Source organism: Saimiri boliviensis, chromosome 2 (genome assembly GCF_048565385.1).
Source record: "Saimiri boliviensis isolate mSaiBol1 chromosome 2, mSaiBol1.pri, whole genome shotgun sequence".
Taxonomy (NCBI): domain Eukaryota; kingdom Metazoa; phylum Chordata; class Mammalia; order Primates; family Cebidae; genus Saimiri; species Saimiri boliviensis.
Genome location: NC_133450.1, coordinates 203,061,708 through 203,082,977, shown reverse-complemented (window position 1 = coordinate 203,082,977; position 21,270 = coordinate 203,061,708). Strand labels below are relative to the sequence as shown.

At 45.1% G+C, this 21,270-nt stretch overlaps 1 protein-coding gene across 9 annotated transcripts in view; it reads right to left on the bottom strand.

Moving 5' to 3' along the window:
- Window positions 1-21,270, bottom strand: part of PALM2AKAP2 (PALM2 and AKAP2 fusion) — a 511,473-nt gene that overhangs the window by 44,020 nt on the left and 446,183 nt on the right. Inside the window, exon 1 of one of the 9 annotated variants that reach the window (XM_010335979.3) lies at window positions 2,787-2,903. The exons of the other annotated variants lie outside the window; for them this stretch is intronic. The gene's annotated coding sequence lies outside the window, so the exon portion shown is untranslated. Of the gene's footprint in view, window positions 1-2,786; window positions 2,904-21,270 lie in introns of those variants that run through there. 9 annotated transcript variants of the gene reach the window in all.

Sequence of the window (21,270 nt, the reverse complement as noted above, 5' to 3'; positions counted from 1 at the left end):
CAGTTATTTTTAAGTTCCACCAAAAATACAAACTCACTCTTGGCCTAGGAACAGAGGCATGGCTATAAAACAAAACTTCCTTATAGGTGTGAAATCAGAGAGTATCTCCGTTTTCCCTTCTCATCCTGCCTCTCTCTCTATATATATATAATTTTTTTTTCAGAGTCTCGCTCTGTCTCCCAGGCGGGAGTGCAATGGTGCGATCTCGGTGCACGTCATCAGCCTTGAAGAAACCAGGCAAAGCCACAGTCAGGAGGTCTGAGGGAGTCTAACTCTCCAAACCGAGGAAACCCAAGGCATAAGAAAGGGAACACAGAGGTTGAAGAGGTCAAGGCACTTTCCTGCAACACTGCCTTAGATCCATAAGCACATCCTGGAACCCTGCAGAGCTATGTGCTCTCTGCCCCGGCCATGTGAGGTCCCCAGAGCTCAAAGGTGATCCCCCATCCCCAGCAAGAAGCTCACAGACTTGGAGGGAGGGAGTACCAGTTTCCACAAGAACAACAAACAGCACCAGGGGAAGGAAGTGCTGCAGCAATAGCCGGACATAAAATTCCAGCCCTCTTCAATGGTGCAAAAATCGTGCAGGGCAAAAAAGAATTGAAGAAAGTGCGGTGCACCCAAGTTCCTAAGCAGGCTGGCTGCACCTCCTCTGGCCCTCCCTGCTGAAGACGCGGGAAGGAGAAGGAGCTGGGACTCCGAGTGGGTCCCTTCCACCCTCCCCTGAAGGCACAGAGAGCAGGAAAGTCCGGGAACCGCTTGTGGCTTGGGTTAGGCTTCGGGCCTCTAAGCCGAGTCTACAAGCGGGAAGTGGAGGAGAGGCGAGAGCCCGAGTGATAACCCGGACCACACTGCAGTCCTAAGCAGGCTTCCTCATTCCTTCCCCCAGCAGAGCTTCTTCCAGCCTGTAGAACTAGGGGCCGTGCTGATTGTGGGAAACTGAACCAAGGCACTCCCTAAGGAGGCTAGAGCCTCCCCTCCTGGCTGATGGAAGACAGCCGGCCAGACTCCAGACCTCAAGCACTCCTGGGGCAAACCCAGGCTAAATTTGGACCGGGCATGCTTGGGTCAATGCTGGGACCCTTAAAATGGGTGAATACTACAAATGCTTCTTGGGTTTGCCTCCATGGATCCCCTGCCACGAAGCCATTACAGCTCAATGTGACTAGGGCAGTTCTAAAAAGAAAACTCAACCCTTTGGGGACCAGGAGTCCTGTGCCTGCTCCTGCAGGTCCAGCCTTTTTTTTCTGAGAGCTTCTGTGGTATTGATAAAAGACCATTCTGCTATTCTGTCTGGCTTATGCCTCAGGTACAGGTCTGAAGATGGGATGAAAATGCTTCTGGAACTTTCCCACCCTTTCGCTGGAAATAAGGCTTGCCTGTGCCTTGACCCACATTCCTGGTGAAGGGAACTGGTCAATTTCTCATAGAACAGAATCTCCCCTGCACCATAGCTTAGCCTATTAATAACATCCTCTCAGCCCTGCTGAAAAGTCAACGGCTCCAATGTCAGGCTGCACATCTGGAAAATGTTAAGGTGTTATTGGATGAAAACATTTACAGCTTGGGCTTTCTGTGAAAGAAACTGAAGATGGTGTGTGTGGTGGGGGTCAGCAGTGGGGAGGGAAGGAAAGGAAGGAAACTGCTCTTGGCTTTTCAGTAGCAGCTGATGAAAGGGTTGTTTCTCTCCCTTACTTGGAGACCCACTTCTTACGGGAGTGACTGGGAGGCTTCTGGGTTTCCCGTGAATGAGGAGAGATGTAAGTTTCATGTTTTCCTCAGTGGGGGTACTCTGGGGCCTATCAAGGAGCCCTTGGATGCTCTTCTCATCAAAGGCCCTTTTCACTGTCAGATTATTTTGCAAGGTAGTCCCCACCCCAGAATAAACCAAGCTCAAAGCCACAGAGGGAACTCTGGCTCCTGCAAGCTGAGATTTCTAGGGTAACCGATTCTGATTCTGCTAAAGACAAAAGCAAGCCTAGTTTTCAGTTTTTTATAACTTTACTGTGTCCCTCTTGGTTTTAGAATAGTTCCGGATCTTGGGTTCATGCCTGGTCAGCAGGTCACGGCAGGGATCAAAAGCCACGCACCACTGTGGACCCAGCAGAATCCCAAGAAAATCCCAAGGCAGAGCCCCAGGGGAAAACTGCCAGATGCATTGTGGTTAACCCTTTGTCTACAGGCGATTCTGTACCTATGAACGAAACTGGTGAGAGTCTCCTTCCATCCCCATGGGACCTCCAAGAGACAGGCACCACACATTCCCCCAAAAGCCACATTCCCCCAAACCACCCTGTGAATATGGTGAGTTCCACAGCATGGAAACAGAAGGCTAGCAGTAGACCACAGCACTGAGTTTCTTGAACAAATACCAGAGGGTGGCTAGGAAATGAGTCACCAGAATCACTGGGTCACTTTGTTCTGTTCTGGAAAAGGGCACCCAGATTCTCACAGATGCACGCGCACCATCTTCAAACCATGATCTGCCACTCATACAACATTGCACTGTATGTGCAGGAAGTGTCCTCTTTGCGTCTTAGCACAAAAGCTGAGTTTTACAAGATTTGAAAAAAAAAGAGAGAGAGGGAGAGGAGAGAGAGAGGGAGGAGAGAGAAGCAAGACACCAATCCGAGCTCAGCTGCCCACTTTCCAGCAAGAAAGGACTCCATAGCACATGATAGACTCCAAAAACCTCCTCCATAAAGACACTGGCCTCAAAAAAGGACCCTTGTCCTTTCAGATTAGAAAGAAAAGGACAAGAAGATAAGTCAGCAGACTCGGCTTACCCTGCCCAGAGCGTGCGCCTCAAACCTCCTCAGTGAGAACCGCCTTTTTCCAGACAGATTCCTGCATGCACCCGGACTCAAGCTGGACAAATTCCTCCTGAGCCTCCTGACAGAAGACCGTGATGTCACCTCGAGCCCTCCCTCTGCTCCCTAAAAGGCCATTCACACAAAGAAGGACTTTAACCTCCTTCGGAGAGGCCTGGCCCCTCCCACGCTGGCCGTAGCCGGCGGGCAGCGGCATTCCCAGGCAGAGTGGGCCTGGCCTGCTCCAGTCACACTCAGGGCTGAGTGGGGAGGCAGGAGCTGGTGGCGCTGATGTGAATCAGCTACCGCTGTCTTCACAGCAATTCAGATCTGGGCCCTGGGACAAGCAGGAAATTGATATCTCAGGGATACTGAGGCAGCAAAAAATCTGAAAGACCCTGGAGAAATCTCCAGTTAGACAGACTTTTCAGGACAGCTTGTGGTGTGTGCTTGTGCGTGTGTACATGCATCTGGGGTGTGTGTGTGTGTGTGTGTGTGTGTGTGTGTGTGTGTGTGAGATAACAAATGCTCAGCATAGAAAATTTGGAAAAAAAATATTCATTACCCCTCCAATCAGAAAGATAAAAGTTATTATTTTATTTCATTCCATGGTCATCTTCTCAGAGATATATATTCAATATAATTGAGACCAGACAGTAAATGCAATTCTGCACCACCTATTTTTTTTTAAACTCACATCATTTTACAAGCAGTCTTTATGCTATTTAACAGCCTCTGTAAGATGCATTTTAAGTGTCTACGTGATAATCAATGCCAAAGTGGACAGATGCATCTGGAGTCTGAGATGAGTGCTCTAATTTCAAGGAATGTCTGGAGGAAGTGGCTGCACCATTCCACAGCTAGCAACAGTCCTTGGCCACCAAGAAAACAGATGTGCATTTGCCTTGGGTAGAGACATTGGTGGCACCTCAGAATAGGGTCCCCAGCACTGCACTGAGTCTAACAGGAGTTGGCGTGTTTATCAGTGTCCCCCGCCTGGAAATGCCCCCGACTCAACTCTGCCTCCTGATTCCATCCACCTCGTTCCCTGGAACTCTACATTCACCTGGAAAATTTGGGGCATAACTTGCGGGCAGAACTAGAAAGTCAGTCAGAATTCCAGGTCAGTTTAGTGCCGTGAAGTATTCACTTTTTCAGTAAGATTTGAGAGAACAAAGAGAACTGAGATTTCCAGTAAACCGGGGGAAAGATGACCAACGCCACGCACGGTTCTGTGGGGCCAGCTCATGTGGGGTCTGTTCTGGAGTGGTTTGTCCTGGTGAGCAGCCCAAAGACGGAACAGGGTTCACCTGTGGTCTGCACACTGGCTAGCATGGCAGACCTCCTGGGACCCTCCCAAACACACAAGTCTAGGAAGGAATCGTCAAAGTAGATGGCGTCCAGGCAGGCTCTTTTGAAAAGGAAGCTAAAAGTATCCTTTACAGCTATTGACAGCATCTAAACATTTTCCATAGGCTAAAAACATTTTCCAAATTTATTTAGACATATTGAGGAGTTCTTCGATGACTGACTTGGTGGTATTGAGTCTCCAGGGAGCACCAAGGGAACTCTGAATTTATGCTGCCCTGTGGAATAATTGGAATGTTCTGTTCTGTAGCCAAAGGTACTTCAAGATGCTACTTGGTCATCTAAAGTAACATGAGGTGGGGAAATCACATGCCAATGGCATTGCTTTGCTTGAGAATGAAGAACCAGGGTAGGACCTTCCATGATGAGGTGCCCTTGAACAACGATGCAAGAGGGGTACCCGGGACCCACTCCATTACACCTGCCTCTCCACACCTGTGGGAAGATTTGTTTTTTTTTTTTAAAAAAAAAAGGTTTTAGGCCAGGTGCGGTGGCTTACACCTATAATCCCAGCACTTTGGGAGGCTGAGGTGGGCAGATCACAAGCTCAGGAGTTCGAGACCAGCCTGACTATCATGGTGAAACCCCATATCTACTACAAATACAAAAATTAGCTGGGCATGGTGATGGGTGCCCGTAATCCCAGCTACTCAGGAGGCTGAGGCAGGAGAAATGCTTGAACCCAGGAGGCAGAGGTTGCGGTGAGCCAAGATCACGGCACTGCACCCCAGCCTGGGGAACAAGAGCGAGACTCCGTCTCAGAAAAAAAAAAAAAAAAAAAAAAAAGGTTTTAAATCTGCCAATTTGCCCTATTCACAAAGAGGAAACTGCATGTGCTCTTAAAGTACAATTTTCTAAGGAGTAGGCTTGCATATGACCTGGTGTCTCAGAGATGCCAGGGACCGTACACATACAAATATACACATGCTCCACCCACACACATGCACACTGTTGTGTGCTGACTTGAGTCCCCTCGACAAATTCATATGTTGAAGTCCTAACACCAAGCACCACAAAATGTGAGCCTATTTGGAGGTCAGTCTTGACAGAAGTAATCACGTTTAAGTAAAGTCATTAGGGTGGGTCCTAATCCAGTATGAGTAGTAGCTTTATAACAAGAGGAAATTTAGACACAGAGACATGCATAGAGGGAGCACAGCTCTTTATAAGCCAAGGAGAGGAGCCCGGAACAGCTCCTTCCCTCACAGCCCTCAGAAGGAACCGACTCTGCTGAGGGTTTTGCACTTCTAGCCTCCCAACTGTGAGACTACAAATTTCTGCTGTTTAAGTCTCTCCCCACCAATTGGTGGTACCTTGTCATGGCAGCCCTAACAAACTAGTATATACACTCACACATATACACCCTTGCATTCATATTTGTGCATGCACATAAAAACACACACATTCACACACTTCCCTGAGTCCCCCTTCAATCCCTAGCTGCAAAAATAGGGTGGAGTTTAGAAAAATACTCTGGCGGCTGAGTGCGGTGGCTCATGCCTGTAACCTTAGTACTTTGGGAGGCCGAGGCAGGTGGACCACGAAGTCAGTAGTTTGAGACCAGCCTGGCCAAGATGGTGAAACCCATCTCTACTAAAAATACAAAAATTAGCTGGGCACAGTGGTAGGTGCCTGTAATCCCAGCTACTGGGGAGGCTGAGGCAGGAGAATCGCTTGAACCCAGGAGGCAGAGGTTGCAGTGAGCCGAGATCGTGCCACTGCACTCTAGCCTGGGTAACAAAACAAGACTCCGTCTCAAAAAAAAAAAAAAGAAAAAAGAAAGAAAACTACTCTGTAGCAATGTTACAGTTAGGTACTGCAGAAAAGTGGATTATACTCAGAGGCAGAGCAAGACATGAACAACCAGCAAGCTAGCTTCAGGCTGCAAAAGCATAAACTGAGCCATCCACACTTGATGGATGTCCTGGGGAGAAATGACCAGAGTGGAATCCAGCAGGCAACATCTAGGTGCAGCTCACACCTCTACACCCTCTACGTGTAGACTCTGAGCTTGAGGTGGGTTTTCTGGAAATAAATTGGCACTGCCAGTTTAATTCTCCTGCTGCCATAACCTGATCTCTTTAGTCTCTGAGGGTGCCTTGCCCTGGGGGAAAAGAAGCCTTTTTGAAACTTGGTCCTTGTTGACTGAGAAGTAAACTTCAATGTATGAGGGTCTAGCCACTGGGGTTTAAAGGCAATTGATACCATTATGATCCTCGTTCAGTGAATATCTATGGTGCACCTACTGTGTGCCTTGTCTGTGCCACATATCCTTGCATACTTTCTATTTAATCCTTCCATTAATGGCAAGGAGGAGACTATCATGCACTCTGCAGAGGAGCAGACCTCAGCCAATGGCGGCCACCTATTCCCTAGGGTCACCCTGCTGCTCAGGAACAGAGCTCTGGCTAGAAGCCATGAATCCCCAAAATGCAGCAGGGCTCATGGAAGCCACACCAGGCAGCTCAGGAGGGAGCAGACCCAGTAAGGGTTTGGGCTAATGCAAATAAAATTAAAAATCTTAAGGCCAGGACTATACCTGTAATCCCAGCACCTTGGGAGGCTGAAGCAAGAGAATCCATCACTTGAGCCCAGGAGTTTGAGACCAGCCTAGGCAACCTAGTGAAACTTTGTCTCTACAAAATTTGAAAATTAGCCAGGCTCAGTGGCATGCACCTTTAGTGCCAGCTACTTGGGAGGCTGAGGCAGGAGGAACTTGAGCCTGGGAGGTCAAGGCTGCAGTGAGCCATGATCAAAACACAAACAAATAACCTTAAGAAGTGTCTGTAATTTAAGGCAGCAAGAGACTACTCTGAAACTGTAGGCCACCTGCTAGGAGCTTCGGGAAGGCCTCATTTCCCTGCTGGGTCTTAGTTTTCTGGTCTGTAAAATTAGATCCCAACTATGTAAAAACCCTCACAATTCCCTTCTCCTTATCTCTGTGAATTGTGTGGTTTTAGCATGAACTTTGGGCACAGGTGAAGTCGTTCTGAGTGGGCAGAGTCTCGACAAAGCCTGTGAGACCACAGGACCAGCAGCTGCCTTGGAAACCAGGTGATACTTTTGCCAAGAGAGGTTTTAAGAGTTCCCTGAAGGAAGTGTGACTCATAAACAGAACTTTCTCTCTTTAATGGAAGGATTTTATTCTCCTAAATGTAACTATCCCATTTATGATGGTCACCAGTCACTAATACCTTAGTGTGACAGAAAGTTCCAAAAACAGATTTGAAGGGGTCAGGAAGGAACAGAAAGAGGCCCGCAAGGTAGAGAGGCTGGCATCAAACACAGTTAAGACCCAGTCCACTGCCTGGAATTGCAAAGTAGCTGGTGTAAGGGAAAGGGTGGCACTGGGAAAGCTTCCCTTCCTGCTTCCTGGCACTTAGAGAAGCTGGGGCAGCTTTTCAAACTGCTTCAAGGCCCAATTCAAGGCACAGAGAGAAGGAAGCCTGGGCCTCACAAATGCCCTTCCTCCTCAGACGCCCAGTCTTGTGCTGTCCCTCCTTACCCTTCAAGTAGGTACCTTCCAAGCCTCTTCTCCAAAAGACCCTACATCTCAACATCTCAGCGTGCAGCCAGGTCTTTAAAGCAATTTACACTTACACGTGAATCTGATGGGAATTCTTACCATTTAAGACAGATGTTTGTTTACCAAAGGAATCCCTAATTGGAGTAAAGTGTGGGAAACTAAGACACACTTAGCCCTTAATTCATTCAGGGGAAATGGATGAGAAAAGGCAAACAGAAACAGCAACTCTCTTTTTTTGAGGTGGAGTCTCACACTGTTGTCTGGGCTGGAGTGCAATGGTGCAATCTCAGCTCACTGCAACCTCCACCTCCCAGGTTCAAGCGATTCTCTGGCCTCAGCCTCCCAAGTTGCTGGGATTACAGGTCCATGCTACCACCACGCCCAGCTAGCCACCCAGACCTGGTAATCCTTTTCCGGTGCCCAGGGCACAGAAAGCTACAGAGCAGAGGGTTGAGAAGAATCCACAAAAACATATGGACCCCTCAGCTATGTCATGCACCATGATCTCATTTATTCCTTTTAGAAATATTATTTGAACTACTATTTTATAAATAAATAAATAGTTGTCAACTCCTGGCCTTTGCCAGGTTGAGGTGGGAGGACAGCTTGAGCCCAGGAGTTCGAGACCAGCCTGGGTAGTGGGTTTCCCCCTAACATAGTGGGACTCCACCTCTATAAAAAATTTTAAAAAATGAACTGGGCATGGTGGCGTGAACCTATAGGTTCAATTACTTGGGAAGCTGAGGTAGGAGGATCACATGAGCCTGGGAGGTCGAGGCTGCAGTAAGCTGTAATCACACAACTGCACTTCAGTCGGGGTGACAGAGTGAGACCATGTCTCAAAAAACAAGCAAACAAGAAACCAAAAAACAATGCAAACTAAGATGTGTATTACCAAGCACCTGTTAGTGCTGTAACTGAAAAAGCAAGGATTGAAGTATCGGCCATAAATTTAAAAGTTACAAATTTGAGCTTTAAATACATTTAGACTTTTAAAAAGCCAGGGCTCATCTACTTGATAGGTTTTACAACACCTCTGACCCCCATTTTCCATCTACATATTGAAAAGTGAGGCCTTTAATCAACCACGATGAACAGATGTGTACCCAAACTTGGCCATCTCTTGAGGAAGTTTTGCTTTCTGGTTGTAATATATTATATATTTAGGAGCAGTCTCACTCTACACAGCCGTATGACAATATCACCTTCCTTTTTCACTGAAGATAAGTTACTGGCTCACTGCTATACATAGACATTTTCCTTCCAAGAGCTTCCTATTCCCAGAAAAGTTGTGAAACACGCTGTGAGTAACCAAATTCCCCCTTGGGAATCAAATGTCATAGAATTTCATGAACTATGTCACAGAATATGTCAGAGGAAAAACCCATTGAAGAATTTCCCAAGGACTGATCATTCAAGTAAAGAACAAAATATAGGAAGCTGATTTATCCATTACTCTAAACCATAGTCATTTTTTTTGTTCCATTTAGCTTAAATGTACAGATGAGTCAATCTAGTAATCTCCTCACCTGTCGACAAGGTGCATGTGTGTGTGTGCCCGCACACACGCACACACACATACAAACAGGTTCATTAAATTTGAGTCCCATTTTTTCTCTTAGTATTTTAAAATTTTGAGTAAAGTTTTAAAAATAATATTTTGGGTTTGTTCAATCTAATCTTCCATAGGCAAAAAGTACCATATCTCTTGTTAATGTTTAATGTGAATGCTGGGATTTGGAACAGACTGTAACTCTGCACTTAGGCAATCCCAAATTCCAGACCAATTATGTCTGAGATTCTTGCCTTTCGGTTACTTAATTCTTATTCATCCGGTGGATCCTGAGGGTCTAAGGTCAGTGGTGGACGCTGTGGGAGCTGAGTCCAGGGAACGGAACAGGTCTCTCTCATAGATGGACACACCATGCTCTTCCCTGCTCAAAGGCAGGTATTACATGGCAAGCCTTCACTTCTCCAAGACAATGTTCACAATTCCAGAGGAGAAAGAAAAACCATCAGAGATGCTTTTTCAATGAAATCATCAGTGAGTTCTAAGAACACTTAACGAAAGGAACTCCCACTTTCAAACAGGAAACTGGTTTGATGTGATGGAATCAGCCACCTATTGATTGCAAGGAAACTGGTGGAAGGCATTAAAAGATTTAGACCTCCCTGCACAGAACCACCCCACCATTATAAATATTAGCATCACTGTGAATTGCCGTCCACTCTGGGAACTCATGAACAGTCCTGTCTCAAGTTCCCTGTGAAGCCAGGCTGTGCAGCAAACAGACCTCTGATCCAATTCCCTCTGACATTCTGGCAGGAAAAAAGAACTCCAGCAAAGTCCAGATGGTCAGTCTGGGAGTCTTGCTCCACTAGGGTTAAGTGGTAATTCTGGATCAGGACAGGCAGTGGGGACACTGGCCTGATGAGGAACAGGACACAGCGGACAGCCAAGGGGCAATGAAGACTCAAGCCAGGGCCACTAATTTTTCTTCCATTTCATGCAGCAAACGGATGCCACTGTCTACAAGGGATTCTAAGCATGGTATCAGAGATGCACTTGTGGTTTAAAGCAAAAGGTTTTTGCCCTTGACACTGAGGACCTGACCCTGGTTCTGACTGTGATTCTGCCCCAGCCCTGGCCTTTAGCCAGAGCCAGGGGACCACATGGACTCATGCTTCTCTTGCCCACAGCTCTGCTCTCCCAAGCCCACCCTGGCCCAGCACTGCTGGACCACGCTCTGGGAAAAGTTTAGGCAGCCAGACTCTGGGGGCAGCTGAGGGCCAGTCACCTGTTTCCGTCCTCTGCTTTTATGGCTCTGAATGCCAGGAAGGAACCTCTGCAGGAGAAGGAAAGCATGGAATTTCTCCACGTACCATGGGATGCAGGATAAGCATAAGCCAGCAGGGACACGGGGAGCAGAGGGCAGTGGTGGGAGGGTATTTTGCGTTGTGCAAAGAAATGTGCTCCTTCTCTTAATGCAAATGAAACTGACTACTACCTTCTCTCATTTATGAAGAATCTCTCTGCCCGGCTGTGGAATCCCAGGAGCAGAGCGCAGTGGTTGAGAACCAGTAAGTAATACTGATTATGGAAACAGGATGAGGTCTGAGAACCAGCAACAAGGAGGGGGTCGCCGTTTGCTTGCACAGCCTCTGCCTCATCCTGTTTACCCTCCAGAGACCCGCTTTGATCCCAGGGCTGCCTGCTGTTGACCATTTTGCTGCCATAGCTTTTAGACTCTTTGTTCTCCATTTGCTTATACATGGTAAGTACACAGTGGGAAGTACACAAAGAAGGTCAGGGTTTGTGAATCCTGGGGTATCACAAACTGACCATGTGATGCTTTTGCAAGGGATTTTCTTCTCCCTGAGACTCAGGGTCCTCATCTGTTAAATGGGTATAATAATTACTGAAGTGAGTCAAATAGTGTCCCGCCCAAAAATTCATGTCCACCTGGAACCTCAGAATGTGACATTTGGAAATAGGGGCTTTGCAGATGTAATTTGTTACAATGAGATCATACCAGGTGAGAATGGGCCCCACATCCAATGACTGGTGTTTTTTTAAGGGGAAGACAGGGCATACAGATAACAGACACAGAGGAAACTTCATGTAAATCTGGAGGCAGAAATTCGAATGATTCATTTATACACCAAGGAGTGTTAAACATTACTAGCAACGACCAGAAGCGAGGAGAAGGACATGGAACAGATTCTCCCTGAAAGCCTCCAGAAGGAACCAATCCTGCCATCTGTAATTTCAGACTTCAGGCTTCCTGACCTGTGAGAGAAGAAATCTCTATTGTTTCCAGCCACAGAATTTGTGGAAATTTGTTACAGCTGCCCTAGGAAATTAATACACTGACCCTATGAGATTGTTAGGAAGACTTCCAAAAGGACAGTATGTGAGGCAGCTGGCCCCACAATGAGAACACGGTAGGACTTCAATAGTTCACTCTTGCTTTCTACTCTAGCCATAGGCCAATAATATGATTTTTCGAGCCTTCTTCAGAGGCGGGTTGCCCCAAGATATCCATGCTTTTTTTTTTTTTTTTGAGATAGCATCTTACTCTATCGCCAGGCTGGAGTACAGTGGCGTGATCCTGGCTCACTGCCACTTCTGTTTTCTGGTTTCAAGCAATTCTCTAGCCTCAGCCTCCTGAGTAGCTAGGACTATAGGCACACACCACCATGCCCAGCTAATTTTTTGTATTTTTAGTAGAGACGGGGTTTCACCATGTTGGCCAGGATGGTCTCGATCTCCTGACCTCATGATCTACCCGCCTCAGCCTCCCAAAGTGCTAGGATTACAGGCGTGAGCCACCGCACCTGGCGATATTCATGCCTTTTAAAACTTACAGACAGGGCCGGGCACAGTGGCTCACGCTGTAATCCCAACACTTTGGGAGACTGAGGCAGGTGGATCACCTGAGGTCAGTTCGAGACCAGCCTGGCCAACATGATGAAACCTTGTCTCTACTAAAAATACAAAAACTTAGCTGGTTATGGTGGCGGGCGCCTGTAATCCCAGCTACTTGGGAGGCTGAGGCAGGAGAATGGCTTGAACCTGGGAGGCAGAGGTTGCAGTGAGCCGAGATCACCCCACTGCACTCCAGCCTAGGCAACAAGAGCAAAACTCTGTCTCAAAAAAAAAAAAATCCCTGTGGATAAAACAGAAAGAGCAAAGGAATACCTATGGAATATGGGCATATCCACACAGCAAAAGGCTGCAGACTTATTGACTGGCCAACTGGAGCAGAAGCATCCATGTATGCTCTTCTCCACAGAAGGCAGGTGACAAAGACAGCCTGTCCTGGAGCTGGCAATGGGAAGGTACCTTGTCAAACTGGAGAAGGAACACATGGCCCCAGAGTCCTCAAAGGTATTAGCAACTTTAGTTGATGATGAGGCGCTCATAACCTTTGTTGAGCATTTACGATATGCCAGGCATTAGACCAAGCAATTTTTATATGTAATCACATTGATTCCTCAAAACAAGCCTAGGAGGTCAGTACTCTTGATAGCTCTAGTTTACAGTTCGGGAAACCAAAGTTCAGAGAGTTTTCAGTGACACCCAAGGGCTCCAGCCATAAGTGCTACAGCTGCGATTGAACTGGAGGCAGACAGCCTGTCTCAGGGCCTTTAACCACTGTCTTGCCTCTCATAGATACAAAGGTAGAAACTGGGGCAATCTGGACTGGAGGCTTATAAAACAAGGACGACTGGCCTCAAGATGCTTTTTCTGCTTTATCATATATTCTAAATGGGTCCTAGAACTCTTTGCAAGTGCTTGCTGGCTTAGCTGGTATGCCAGTTTCCTTGACAGGAAATACAGATGATATGGATGATGATGGTAACAATTATTAATTGAATGCCTTTACATACATTATCTCAATACATCCACATGGCAACTCTGTGAAATAGAGCTAATCCCTATTTTGTGGATGAACACATTGAAGCTCAGAGCTTAAGTAATTTGCCCAAAGACACTAAACAAGGAGGGGCAGAGCTGAGGCCAAGCCCTGGCTGGTCCAGCTCTCCGAAGCCCACTACAAAGCAGCACATCTTGACATCCTTCTTGCTTTCCCAGACACATGATGTGCCATGGCTCACTGAATCTAAGAATTCACTTTGAGCTCTTAGCTGTATCTTGGATGGTAATCTTAAAAGACTGTGTCTTCTACTGGCACCTGCTTAAGATGCCTGGAGTTCTCTAAATACTCCAGGTGAGTGACTTTCTCTTCAGCTGAGTGGTTGGAATTCCCTAGATAATGTCTGGCCACTCCCAGGAACGTCTGTTTGTCTTGTATACAGGTTCAGGCACAATAGCAGGGGTCCTACAATAGCAGAGAACAACCAGTCCGGTCTGGCTATGGACCCCTCCCCAACAAGCAGAGCAGAAGGTGGGGATCTAAAAACAGAAAATGACAGGGGCTGGGTGTGGGAGTGGGGGCTTCATTGCTGCAGGAACGCAAGCAACAAACATCTCAAGCTGTGCAATGCTAGGCGGCAGACGGAACCAAAACGTTGACTGGAGCCATGAAGCAGCTTTGTAGTATTCTGAAATGCTCATCGTTTCACTTTTTTGCTTTAGTTTTTCTGAGCACGCTGGATGCAAAATAAATAAATAAGCAAGCAAGCATGTAGCCCCAAACCATGCTCTCTACATTGGTGAGTACTTGCAAAACTCAGAATTGGTGCAGGTGGTACAAAATTCCTTTATCTCATCTTAGCAATGCATTTTGCCATTAGGGGGTGGGGAAGCAAGGCAAGGCTTTATCTGGAAAGGCTATGGTGGTGGCAAGGGGTTTGCCAGCTCCCAACTTATTCAAGTCCCCTCAATTTCATCATGCAATGCTGAAATGCACCATTCAGCATATGTCATCATTTCAGTAAAGTGGCTCAACTTCTTACAAAAAACATTATTTAAAATTACTTCTTGAGGCCAGGTGTAGTGGCTTATGCCTGTATTCCCAGCACTTTGGGAGGCCAAAGCAGGAGGATCACTAGAGGCCAAGAGTTCGAGATCAGCCTAGGCAACATTATGAGACCCGCCCCCCCATCTCTACAAATGATTAAAAGAAATAGGCCAGGTGCAGTGGCTCACACCTGTTATCTCAGCACTTTGGGAGGCCAAGGCGGGCGGATCACCTGAGGTCAGGAGTTCAAGATCAGCCTGGCCAAGATGGGGAAACCCCCTCTCTACTAACAATACAAAAATTAGCCGGGCATGGTGGCGGGTGCCTGTAATCTCAGCTACTCAGGAGGCTTGAGGCAGGAGAACTGCTTGAATCCGGGAGGTGGATGTTGCAGTGAGCCAAGATCATACCACTGCACTCCAGGCTGAGTGACAGAGTGAGACTCCATCTCAAAAAAAATTTTAAAATTCAGGAGCATAAATGCACCATAAACAGCACATCCACGTCTCGGACCCCAGAGGTTTCAAGGGTAAAGAAAGTTGAGAGTGTGGTCCTGTCTGTAATCTGAACCCCAGCTACCCTAAAGGCTGCTCTAGATAGCGGTGCCACTGTGGTTTACTCTGGGTCTTCCTTCCCCAACCAAAGCTAAGCACAGACTTTTTCCCGGGGTCTGAAACTCACCAAGCCCTGACCAGGGCACCATTCAGAAACCAAATGAAACCTAAGATGCTGCCCAACAAATAGGCCTCCAATAAATGTCCCTCAGACTATTTATTTACTCTGATTGAGAAAAAAAAGATGTATATGCACTTAGAGTCTGCAACATGATATTTTGAAATATATATGCTTTGTGGAATGACAACATCAAGCTAATTAATATATGTGACCTCACATATTTGTGAGAACACTCATCTACCCCCTTATCAACTTTCAAGCGCAAGATATAATACATTGTTATTAACTACAGTCATGATGCTGTACCAATAGAGCTCTTGAATTTAATCCTGCTGTGTAATTGAAATTCTGTATCCATTGACCAATACCTCCCCAATCCTCCTCCCTTCCAACCATCCCTCTCTTCAACACACTGATCTCATTTCCTTTGGATCTACACCCAGAAGTGGGATTTCTGGGTCATATAGTAGTTCTATTGTTAATTTTTGGGGGCCCGAACTTTTTTTTTTTTTTAAAGAAACTCCTACACCTGGAATGAAGGTGCCTGCCACCCTTTCCCTGGGTCTGTCCCCTTGCTGGCACCTCCTCATAGGCGTGCCCTTCCCTCTCTCACTCCCAGGCAAATTCACCTGCTCTCAGCAAGGATTCAGGTTAAAACTGCCCCCACCCAGCTGAAGTTTCCTGGTGACTGTGCATACCACAGCAGAATCAGCTGCTCTGCTACACCTTGCAGGCAGTTCTAGAAGACAGGCCAGGCTATGTTGCAGCTCCCCGAGGGCAGGGTTGACCCTCAAGTACTATTCATCAGTACTTGTCAGTCCTGGGCTGTCACTTCTGCCCTTCCTAGGCACTAAGAATGTCACGAGGGAAGCTTTTGTGTTTTCTGGAGGTTTCCAAATACCGCAGTCCGAAATATGACCTCTGAACCTCAGAAGGTTTCTGAAGTTTTAACAGTGTGCCCCCCTGCTGCTGAAGTTTTTCTTCAATAGTATTTAAAACTTTTGGGTTTTGAGCCCCATGGAAAATAAACTCCATCCTAAAATTCCCTCCTAGCACCACAAACTCTGAAATCTGTCCATGCTTTACTTCCCCCTACCGAAAAAAAAAATTTTTTTTAACGCAGGGGCATAATTTTTATATGCTTTCTTTTGTTGACATGAAATATATGACTTAAATTTTGCCATTTTAACCATTTTAAGTGTACGATGCAGTGGCATTAATTATATTCACAATGTTGTGCAACCATTACCACTATTTCCAAAATTTTTTCATCACCCCCTAGAAAGAAACTCTGTGCTCATTAAGTAATATGGGTCATGATTTTTGAACATTCTACGAGGCTAATTAGGAAACAGAATCTAGGTAAATAGACTGCACCTTTGTAGCAAACGGGAGAAAAAAGTGGTAGAGAATACAATCGTTATTGATTATATTAGGGTAGAAGAATAAGTACCATATGCCACTTTCTACATTTTTGGCAATTAATTTTATTATATCCTCTTTTTGGTCTCATCGGCATAATAGAAAAACAAAAAGCACACAGGAAAAATATAACAGAAAAATAGCTTAATGTATGCAATTGATATTTTCCTGAAAAGCTGTATATAAGTTAACATGCATCTGCTACTACTTAGAGTTTTTAAAAAATCAACTTATTTGACTTGTAAATCTCAAGCACAGAATGACAAATCTGCCTCATGTGCACTGTGCGTACATTCACAGTATTGTTCATACCAACTTACTCTCATAAAAATAGAGGTTCTGGTTGGGCACAGTGGCTCATACCTGTAATCCTAGGACTCTGGGAGGCTGAGGCAGGCAGATCACTTGAGGCCAGAAGTTTGAGACCAGCCTGGCCAACGTGGTGAAACCTCGTCTCTACTAAAAATACAAAAATTAGCTGGGCGTGGTGGCAGGTGTCTGTAGTCCCAACTACTCGGGAGGGTGAGGAATGAGAATCACTTGAACCCTGGAGGCAGAGGCTGCAGTGAGCTGAGACAGCACCACTACACTCCAGCCTGGGCGACAGAGTGCGACTCTGTTTCCCCACTCCAAAAATAGAAATAAAAATTAGAGGTTGTCCTTACTTGTTATTTCCTAAATTAGCAATGTAATCATATTATGACCAACAAATTTTGAAGAAATTAAAAGATACTTGTTTAGAAAGAAAATTACGATCATCTCCACCCCTGACTCAATTGATCTAAGATCCTATTTCTAAAGTCACATTTTTTTCTTTTCTCTTACTTTTAAAATGTACTTATATATTAATTGTACATATTTATGGGGTAAGTAGAGATGTTTCCATACATACAACGCATAGTGATCAGATCAGCGCAATTAGCATATTCGTCATCGTGAACAGACTATTTCTTTGTGTGGGGAACATTCAATACCTGTCTTCCAGCTATTTGAAACTATATATTACTGTTAACTCTAGTTATTCTATAGTGCTATAGAATACTAAAACTCATTTTTTTAAAAAAACAAACAACTACAATATTTTTGCGCCTTTGTTACCTTCTGCCTAGGTGGAGATTAAGTCTCCCGTAAGAATATATCCCCAATAGATAATGTCAATTAGTGATTAACAGCTCAGCGATAATCCCTTCCCTGAAAAGTCTGTTTTCAGCTTAACCTTCCATTGGGCTAATTGATGACTTATCTGCCATTCGGAGTGCCTTGCACATCAAAGCATTGTTTGGGAACAGAGCAAAAACAGACTGGAGAGAGAGAGAGAGAGAGAGAGAGAGAGAGAGAGAGAGACCGACCTCTCGCCCTGGGGCTAATTGCTGGAATTGAACGTTTCCTAATGGAGACAGGGGCTTTTAGTTTAATAAACAAGCCATTTGTTTGAGAACTGAAATGGCAATCCGATTTCTGGACTGTGGACGGATTAAATGCACACAAGCACTTGTGCACCCACACAAAGCTACACTGCCTTTGTCCTTCAGACCTCTCAATTCCACTCATGGCTGGCATTCTCTGCTTTTCCTGACCTCCTACCTTGCTGCACATGGGTGCTCTCAAGCTACCTGGAATCACAGAGCTGCACTGGGACAACGTAAGCACCAAGCTAAGCACCCATCACCACCCTCTTCTCATCATACTCCTTTGTGCACACCCACAAGGAAGTCCTCTCTCTCCACTACCTAAAAGGGAAGGTTGCAGCCTTACACATCCCTCGAGCAATAATGATTAAACCAGCTTGAGGGGTTAGGAGTATGGCCCCTCTCGTCTCGGCCAGGACTCATTTCACATACTTAGAAGCTACTCTTCTAAGGTTATAATATTAATAGAATCTTCTTTCTGCCAGCTACCTCTGGACCCAACCTCTAGATTTCTTGGCTCCCTCTTAGTCAGCTCTCCCAGACTACAGTCACAAATTCTCATTGTGTGGGAGTTGAAGCTGTGACCATGCTGAAACCCTGGGAGGTCCCACTTGGGTCTCCATCTCAGAAACGGCTAACCTGATGGGCCCAAGGTTTTCCTCTTCAAAAACACAAAATCATGTTTGCCAAAGAAGCCAACTCTCATCAATGCAAAAACATGCAGATGTAGCCACTTATTTCTAAAACAACACAGGCTCTTATTGATGAGCAAGGATTTCTGTATTTCTACTGGGCAAAGTCACTAGTGAGTTCGGCTCTAACAGAAAGAATATGAAAAAGAAAGTAGGAGTACTAGACTAGAGAGGATATCATGTATATATATATATATATATATATATATATATATATATATATATATATATATATAAAACAGCCTAGGCTATCTTGCTTTATTGGGCAGAAGCTTCTTTTCTTACAGCATTACATTTAATTCCAAAAGACATTAGAATGAAAATCACATAGACTTATGCAAAATTAACTAGCTGAGAGAGCTTGCAAGTCTAAAAGGACACTTGTAATAAAGTTAGTTCTCTGTGGATATGCCTGCTGATAAATTTTATGTCCACTCACATCAAAAAGAAAAAGAGAGACCTACTTCCCTACAGTAAAGAGCAATGAAACATAGCAGTGCTTAGGCATCTCATTAGCTCTGCAGGTTAAGCACCAATGAACAGCAGGATATAATTAATAGGGTCAAATATCAGGGGTTTAAAACGTATTAATTTGTAGCCAGCAAATGAACCTTATTGAAAATTAACTCCTAATTATTTCTAATGACATGTAGACAGTATGTGTGCATATGGTGGATAAGTAATGAGAGTCCTTTAAAATCATCACCACCTAATGTCAATGACAAAACCTGCCCAGAACTTTAAAGAAAGATGCAGCATCTAACAAGTTCACTGAACTTAATTCCCAAGTAGGATCTGTAAAGCAACCACATTTTAAGTAGCGATAATGTAAACAACTCTATGTTATCAGGAAACCATAGCATAGGAGCTACAAAGAATGCATTATGTCACAAGTTCTCTTTGCATGCAAAAATTAACCTAAGGGCTTTCTTGCAAGCCAATCAAAAAGAAGACAGAGGATATATGTGTTTGAGCTTCTGATTTATTAGGCCTCTAGGTAAAACTCTTTAGAAAACTAGCCATTAAAAGGTGTACAGAGCTCTGCCTGAATTGACAGTCTAGAAAGGGATTCTAGCCTCGTCCTCCTGCCAACTTTGTTTCTCCTATAAAATGGGGTTATTCTGTAGGATGACACTGTATATATATAATCTAAGAAATAATACCACTTAACCTGAGTACATTTATCAATCTGTCAACTAACATCTCAAGTCTAGAGCTTGAGTTCTAGAGAGAAAAGTTTGAGGTGGTCTCTGGACACATATGACACACCTGCTACCATTTTGTGCTTCTGTAACTCAAGGAAGGTGGAGTGAATACTTTGAAGACTTCAACAGCAGCTTCATGAGACAGCTTGGAGCTATCATCATTACGTTTCACAGATAATGACACAAAGTGGAATTCAAGGTTTGAAACATTCTTACCAGGTGCAAACATCTCAAGTGAGTCCAGGTTTTAAAGCACATTCCAACTGAGCCGAAGAATCAGGTTCTGAAACTGGTTTCATTCCACATCTGTGAGCTTTGGCAGGCCTCTCTCTATCTTGAGTCTGCCTTCTTGGAATTCCTAAGCTGGGCCCATTCTGTTCATCCCAAGTATTCAGGTCTGAAGGGTTTCCAGGCCACTGAAGCTGATAAACCAAAGGCTTATGCTAGCTATAAAAACCATCCTTCAGAACTTGATAAGATGAAATCTCCAGGGTGCTAATGCTTATTTTTCAAGCCACTGGAACACAAGCGAATTAACTGTTAACTGTTTTTACCATGAGTATTTACTGGGAATGCAGATATTCAAGAAATGCACTTACGGTAGCTTCCAGTAAGGTACGATTTGTGCTGTGGGAGAAATCTTAAGCATGACCTCATCTGGACCAGTTTCAACTTAACTCTCAATTTGTTTGGGGCTAAACATCTAAAATCCCAACAAAAATCTGGACAGAATCCAGTTTGAGACAAGACTGAACTCAAAATATGACACCTTACCACCCCCGACCCCCCACAAAAAAAACAGCAGAACTCTTATAAGTTTCCTAGGCTGTACTTTGACTGCAGACAAAGAGGAAAGAGTAGAACTGTGTGGCCAAGTGACTGACAAACCGGCATATGGGGAGCTTCCTGGGGGAGTCTCAATAGATTCCACTGTTCCTGGAGGTAGACCCTTGAATGGTCCTAAAGAAGATGTGGCTGACACTCAAATCTGAAATGTTCCAGAGATCACAGCATAGGCCGGAAAGGAGAGGGGGCAGGTGGATCCAAGTTCACGTGGCCAAAAGAGAAGTCTGAACAAGAAACACAGGGCCAGGTGCAGTGGCTCACACCTGTAATCCCAGCACTTTGGGAGGCTGAGATGGACAGATCATACGAGGTCAGGAGTTCAACACCAGCCTGACCAACATGGTAAAACCCTGTCTCTATTAAAAATACAAAAGAAATTAGCTGGACATGGCGGTGGGTGCCTGTAATCCCAGCTAATTGGGAGGCTGAGGCAGAAGAATCATTTGAACTCAGGAGGCGAAGGTTGCAGTGAGCCAAAATCGTGCCAGTGCACTCCAGCCCGATCCATGGAACAAGACTCTGGAAAAAAAAAAGGAAAGGAGGGAGGGAGGGAGGGAGGGAAGGAAACACACGACAAGACAAGACTCTTTTGCCAGCATAGCAAAGAACTTCTCTCTGTTCAAAGGGGCTCTGGGAACAAAGGCCTATCTCATTCTGGAGGTCTTGGCTTCAGATAGCATCTCAAATCTCAAACACAAATAAACCTGACAGTGCAATATTATGTGTGCCACATAGATTTAAAAAAGAACATTTTCCTTCAGAAAAAAATTCCAGGTAAAGTAGAAAAATCAGCCAGAAGAAAAACTGCAAAGAAGATTTATAGCAGCAGCCATACTCCATGTTTTAATTCCTAAGCAGAATATTCATGAGGTCAAAGATGAAGGATTTA